Source organism: Homalodisca vitripennis, chromosome 2, assembly GCF_021130785.1.
Source record: "Homalodisca vitripennis isolate AUS2020 chromosome 2, UT_GWSS_2.1, whole genome shotgun sequence".
NCBI lineage: Eukaryota > Metazoa > Arthropoda > Insecta > Hemiptera > Cicadellidae > Homalodisca > Homalodisca vitripennis.
Window position 1 is genome coordinate 103,095,215 of NC_060208.1, and position 7,308 is coordinate 103,102,522.

At 39.1% G+C, this 7,308-nt stretch overlaps 1 pseudogene; it reads left to right on the forward strand.

Moving 5' to 3' along the window:
• The first annotated feature begins 353 nt into the window (after positions 1-353).
• Positions 354-2,542, forward strand: LOC124354496 (annotated as a pseudogene).
• The last annotated feature ends 4,766 nt before the right edge of the window (positions 2,543-7,308 follow it).

The window sequence follows — 7,308 nt, forward strand, 5'->3', positions numbered from 1 at the left end:
TGTCTCTTGACTCTACTTAAATAATTTACGGTACACAAATTAGGAAACAGCAAAGGATAATACTCAATCAGTTCGATATATTAAAACTGATTCAGAATATTTAATTTTATGTTACAGATGTGCCAGTTGTGATTGACGTTTCCGTTGGATCTGGGAGAACAATCCAGAAGTTCGAGAACAAGCAGACGAGTGACGCAGCGCGGTGATCAATATCCGCCCGGCACGTCGACCAATCAGAAACGAGTTCTAGAAACGCCGAGAACGACCAGAACCAATGAGAACACAGCTCTAGATCGATGGCGTGGAACAGCTGAGAAGCTACTAGAACCGAACAGCTGACTTTATATACGCGGCGCGCGGCAGACTGCTCAGTTTGAATCAGACGTCAGAGTTATTCTGAGTGCTCGAAGCGAGTTTACAAGTGCGTGTTCATACGCTGTGTATATTTCAAGTGTTTATATTTTGCAATATTATTACAAGTGATTTATTATGCCAGGAAAAATGCCAGCTATTGGAATCGACTTGGGAACGACCTACTCTTGTGTGGGAGTTTGGCAGCAGGGGAAAGTGGAGATAATTGCCAACGACCAAGGGAACAGGACAACACCCAGCTACGTCGCCTTCACCGACACCGAGAGGCTAATCGGGGACGCCGCCAAGAACCAGGTAGCAATGAACCCACAGAACACAGTTTTTGATGCCAAAAGATTAATTGGAAGGAAATTTGATGATCCAAAAATTCAAGCAGACATGAACCATTGGCCTTTTAAAGTAGTAAGCGATTGTGGAAAACCGAAAATCCAAGTTGAATTTAAAGGCGAAAACAAAAGATTTGCCCCTGAAGAAATCAGTTCAATGGTATTAACAAAAATGAAGGAGACTGCTGAGGCCTATCTTGGTGGCCCTGTGAAAGATGCTGTTATCACTGTCCCTGCATATTTTCAATGATTCACAGAGACAAGCCACCAAAGACGCAGGAGCAATTGCTGGACTTAACGTTCTTAGGATCATCAATGAGCCTACAGCAGCCGCTCTAGCTTATGGGCTTGATAAAAACCTCAAAGGTGAAAGAAATGTATTGATTTTTGATCTTGGTGGTGGAACCTTTGACGTATCCATCTTGACAATTGATGAAGGTTCCCTATTTGAAGTGAAGGCAACTGCTGGTGATACACATTTAGGAGGTGAAGATTTTGACAACCGTCTCGTTAATCACTTGGCAGATGAGTTCAAGAAGAAGTTCCGTAAAGACCTGCGATCTAACCCAAGAGCTCTTCGTAGATTGAGGACTGCAGCTGAGCGAGCCAAGCGGACCCTATCATCTAGTACCGAGGCCAGTATTGAGATTGATGCTCTTTACGAGGGAATTGACTTCTACACCAAAGTCTCCAGGGCGAGGTTTGAAGAACTCTGCTCAGATCTGTTCCGTAATACACTCCAGCCAGTAGAGAAAGCTCTTAATGATGCTAAAATGGACAAATCTTCTATTCATGATGTAGTCCTGGTGGGAGGTTCAACTCGAATTCCTAAAATTCAAAGTCTTCTACAGAACTTCTTTTCGGGTAAACAACTCAATCTGTCCATCAACCCAGATGAAGCCGTGGCCTACGGTGCAGCTGTCCAGGCTGCCATTTTGTCAGGAGATCAAAGTTCTGCGATCCAGGATGTTCTCCTTGTTGATGTCACCCCTCTCTCCCTGGGTATTGAGACAGCAGGAGGTGTTATGACAAAAATCATCGAGAGGAACTCAAGAATCCCTTGCAAGCAGACTCAGACTTTCAGCACCTATGCCGACAATCAGCCTGCTGTAACCATTCAGGTGTTTGAAGGTGAGCGAGCCATGACCAAAGATAACAACCTTTTGGGTACGTTTGATCTGACAGGAATTCCTCCTGCACCTCGTGGTGTACCAAAAATCGACGTCACCTTCGATCTTGATGCTAACGGTATCCTCAATGTCTCTGCCAAAGACAACAGTTCCGGAAAATCCAAGAATATCACCATCCAGAACAACAAAGGCAGGCTCTCCAAAGAGGAGATTGACCGCATGGTGAACGAGGCGGAGAAGTACAAGGAGGAGGATGACAAACAGCGGGAGAAGATTGCTGCGAGGAACCAGCTGGAGGGATACACCTTCAACGTGAAGCAGGCCTTGGATGAGGCTGGAGAGAAGTTGAGTGAAGAAGATAAGTCAGCTGCAAGGCGAGAGTGTGAAGAAACTTTGAGATGGCTCGACAATAACAGTCTGGCAGAGAAGGATGAGTACGAACATCGCCTGCAGGAGCTACAGCGACAGTGTTCTCCTATAATGGCCAAACTCCATGGAACAGGACAATCCCACTCTCAAGGACATCAGAGTAAAGCCAGCAATGGACCAACCATCGAGGAGGTTGATTGAAAATAATATAATTTAAATGTTATATAAGTTCCTGTTTAAGTCATTGTGATGTTTGTGTAAAAAAAGTATTGTACATAATGGTGTAAATAGTATTTATTTGTAAATATTTGTCTTAGTCAATAAACTTCAGTGTTATATTTTTAATGTGCGTTTATAATTTCATTTCCTATCAACATAAAACAACATTCTATAGCTAAGTACCTTCATATTATAAAAGGGTCCATATTTTCCCCTCAGTGTATAAACTGAAGATCAGTGGGTATAATTTAGATAAGTGTGAGATCAAATTAATAAAGAATCAAATTTGTTTATTTTGTAAAATTGTAGTAAAATATTAAAATAAACAAAATTGATTTCCAAAATGTCAGAGATCCATTCAATAATCAAATATAAAACTTTTAAGATTTAACAACTTCTTTGAATGAACCTCATTTGTTACAATGTTTTATTACAACTGATTTTATTTTGAAAATAAAATGTAAATGTTAACATGTGACAACTTTTGATAATGTAGCTACGGTGGGAAGGGTTAATTCAATGTGAATGTTGAGTTTTAATACACTAAGAGGAAGGTGAACTGGACCTAAACTCAACATTCAAATTGGACTTTTAATATATTTATTCATTGGATATTTATATTAAATATAAGTTATATAAATGGGCCCTTGTGTATATATAACAATATAAAAATATTATATGATCTAATGCATTATAAAATTTGTCTTAATTATGAAAAGCAACTTTTAAACAAAAATTACAAAATGCAAAAAAATTACAAAATGCAAAAAAAATTACAAAATGCATTAAACCGCTCCTCATCTATCTATTATTAATTAATTGCTTAAATTGGAATCTATACAGTACACTTTAACATACATTGGTAAATGAAATTAAATTAATTTGGTAAATTTAGAATACCATGATTAACAACAAAATGAGACCTACTTGAATCCTTAACCCCTAGATTGCCTCAAATTGTCATGTAAAAGCATGCTAGTTTTTTTAGATTGGTTACCCAAAGAGTCACGTAAATAAATGAGCCATGACAATAAAAAGCATAACAAGTATTTCAAAAAAGTTATTTACTTGTAACATACGGTACATAAATTTAAGTTTTTTTTAGGAAGAAAACAAATGTAGCTAACTATTTACACAATTGATTTGTGTAGTCACTCTGGCTTAGGTTACTATGCTTTGCATTTTTATTTCCAGTACCAAAAGCTTTGTGTCTGTTTTATTTATTGTAAAACCCACCCTTTTTAGCCACACTCTTGGCCACAAAAATATTTTTTTTATAGCAGTTTCTCTTATTTCTTATATTTATAAATAACAAATAAAAAAATGGGCCAAGAATTAACCCATGTACATATACCGTTCTTTAATCCCTGCAGTAATCTGGACACTAGTTCTCTGCAGTATTGATAGTAGATAGATCTTCCTGAAAATAATATTGACTTTGATGGCAGACATAGTGATTTTGTGAGTGAATATCTTCTTTCTTAAACAAAGGAACAATAATGATATCTTTCAAGCACTTTGGAGAAATACCCTAAAAAATATTAAATAGTCTGAATAAAGAATATAAAGTACTCTGTGATGATAATATTCAATTCGCTAAACCATAAAAAGTTTTGACAGGACTAAAGAATTATTTTAACACGTTCTTCAATACCAAGCTTATAACAATTTTGATTTTTAATCAACTGTCAATTAAATAACACAATTTTTGTGCAGTTTACACGAAAACTAAATCTCATTTGCTTAATCTACTTAAAAACATACAAACACACACACACGTGGCACACACGCATATAAGAGGGTTGCTCAAAAAGTATGGACCTTCTGTCCTCTCGACTAAACCAATAAAGCACTGGTTGCCAAGCTTGCTAGGGATGTGGTGGGGACTGTCATGCCTGCACAAGATACAAAATGACATAAAAACTTGAGCAGCGTTACCAAAACAGGGTGTCCAGTAATGACCAAAATCTAAAATTCAAGCACATTTCAAGGTTTTCAAGGCTCAAAATTATAAAATTCAAGGCTATAGTCGCGGTTTACTTTTGGCTCTTTATCGGTAACTAAAAATTTTTACAAGCCAAAATCAAGTCACGAAATAGTGTTTACTTTCCATGTAACAATAAAGATTTCTCAAATATTTAAGGCCTAATAACAGCATTGTGATATTTTTAAAATAACTGCTTAAAAGAATACATACCTTTTATTTTAGACGATGCTCCAAAGATAGTAGGCCCTCTGTTTTAAATTACTAATGTCCTTATAACATTATTAACAACATTTTATAATTCGTTATTTAAAAATCTACAGTAAAATGAGATTTTTTCATAACCTATAACTTATAATTGAACTTCCTTGTGTTCAAAAACATTGAACTGTAATCGTAACCTATAAAATATGTTAATTTATTTAAACAATACTATGCTTAATGTGTCATTTAATTTTAGTTTAAAATGAATTTCAGTGTAATGTTACTATTAAATAAAATAGTAAAAAAAGTTGTAGGCCTATAAAAAATTATGATAAAGTACCAAAGCCTAATTTAATGTTTATATTGTAAAAGTTTGTTACAAATACATTTTAATATCCAAATAGGTAAATGAATTCGATTTTTTATTTGAAGTCTGAAAACAAAACCCTCAAAAACACAGGATAGTAAAGAAACAGTTTTTACTTTTAAGTTAAAGAAGTTTTACTTACACTTTCAACATCAAACCCAAATATATTCTAAACCAGTTGAGGGTTAGGTTAGTTTTAGGTGAATTAAGTTTCATAAAAACAAAATAACTGTTAAAATAAATAAAAATATATTAATATTCATTTTGAAAAAACGGATTAAACTTAAAAAGTCAAAAACTTGGGCTATTCACATGTTGAACCCTTTTTACAATTTATTTTGTGTTAAAAAATAAATTTGTCACAGAAAAAAAGTTTTACTCTTTTTAGAAAACATGTGTGAAAGTTATAAAACTTTAAAATTGAACTACTAACGATGTATTGCACCTTTACTCATTGCACAAACTAATTTAAAACAAATAAGGCTATTGACAATAAGTAAAATGAAAACAACCATTAATAGTATAGTAAGGGTAAATAAAACACCTAGATTACTAAAAAAAGTGTTGTATTAATTATATATCTCAAATATATTTAAAATAAATCCTATAGGCATCCAAATTGTACACCATTATTGATCACATGATCACGGTTTTTCGATTACCTTAAATAGAAACATTTAATATTCATCACTATGTTTCAAAGAATTGGCAACCTCTTCAACATGCGAATATTATAAATACAATATATAGTCGCGTAGGTTATTTAGCCACTCTTCAAATTACTTTAACATCAAGCATATATAAATGCCATCTCTCGCCAAACGTACTACAACGCCATTTTTGGCAACTGCAACGAGAGCGAGTTACTTCCAATAATATCCTTTGTATTCTGTCAATTTCACATTGATGTGAACATAATCGAACTGTTGCACCAATATCTTCATTCGTGTTAAGCACGGCGTCCACTGCGACCGGCCCCGGTTCAGCCCAGCCCGGACTTTTATACTCTGTCAAAATGCATACGATCAAATGAAAACCCGCCCACTGCGACTGGTCCGGGCAGGGCTGGACCGGGCCCGGTCGCAGTTGGTGGGTGTCCATTTGATTGCGTGTATTTCGACTTCACAAAAAGGCCGGGCCGGGTTCACTCCGGCCCTAGCACCACCCACTGCGGCCGGGCCGGTTCACTCCAGCCTAGCACCGCCCACTGCGGCCGGCCCGGCCTATCCAGCCTCGGTCGGCTCTTCGGGTGCGTTTGGGCCGAGTCTTCCCGGGCTGTGCCCGGGCCGGCCGCAGTGGGCGGGTGTCCATTTGATTGCGTGTATGTCGACTTCACAAAAAGGCCAGGCCGGGTTCACTCCGGCCTAGCACCCACCCACTGCGGCCGGGCCGGGTTCACTCCAGCCTACCACCGCTTCGCTTCGGCCGGCCCGGGGGCCTATCCAGCCTCGGTCGGCTCTTCGGGTGCCGTTTGGGCCGAGTCTTCCCCGGGCTGTGCCGGGCCGGCCCGCAGTGGGCGTGTGTCCATTTGATTGCGTGTATTTCGACATCACATAAAGGCTGGGCCGGGTTCACTCCAGCCTACCACCGCTCGCTTCGGCCGGCCCGGCCTATCCAGCCTCGGTCGGCTCTTCGGGTGCCGTTTGGGCCGAGTCTTCCCGGGCTGTGCCGGGCCGGCCGCAGTGGGCGGGTGTCCATTTGATTGCGTGTATTTCGACATCACATAAAGGCTGGGCCGGGTTCACTCTCCGGCCTAGCACCGCCCACTGCGGCCGGCCCAGCCTTTTTTGTGAAGTCGAAATACACGAAAATACACCAGGGGGTGTCCATTTGATTGCATGTATTTCGACTTCACAAAAAGGGCCGGGCCGGGCAGCCCGCAGTAGTCGGGTGTCCATTTGATTACGTGTATTTCGACAAAAAGGCCGGGACGGTCGCAGTGGGCGCCTTGCATTGGTAACGGCAGCGGCGTTAAAAAAAATCAAAACTCCCGATTTGCTACAAAATACAAGCATAATTCCCGCCTTATTCAAGGCAGGTAACATTCAAGCATAATTCCCGCTTCTTCTTCCCGATTTTCAAGGCTGCTGGACACCCTGCAAAACCAAAAAAAGCATGGCAAGCTCGCAGCCAAGTCAAGGTCATGTTGATAGTCTTCTTTGACTCCAGTAGAGTGGTGCATCGTGAGTACGTACCACACAACCAAACCATCACAAAATAATACTGTCTTGAGATTCTTCCCTACGTGATGTGCGGCGCAAACTACCGAAAATCATTTGGCAGCTATTGTCATGTTGGCATAACCATGCACCTACCCACTCTGCACATCTAATTCAG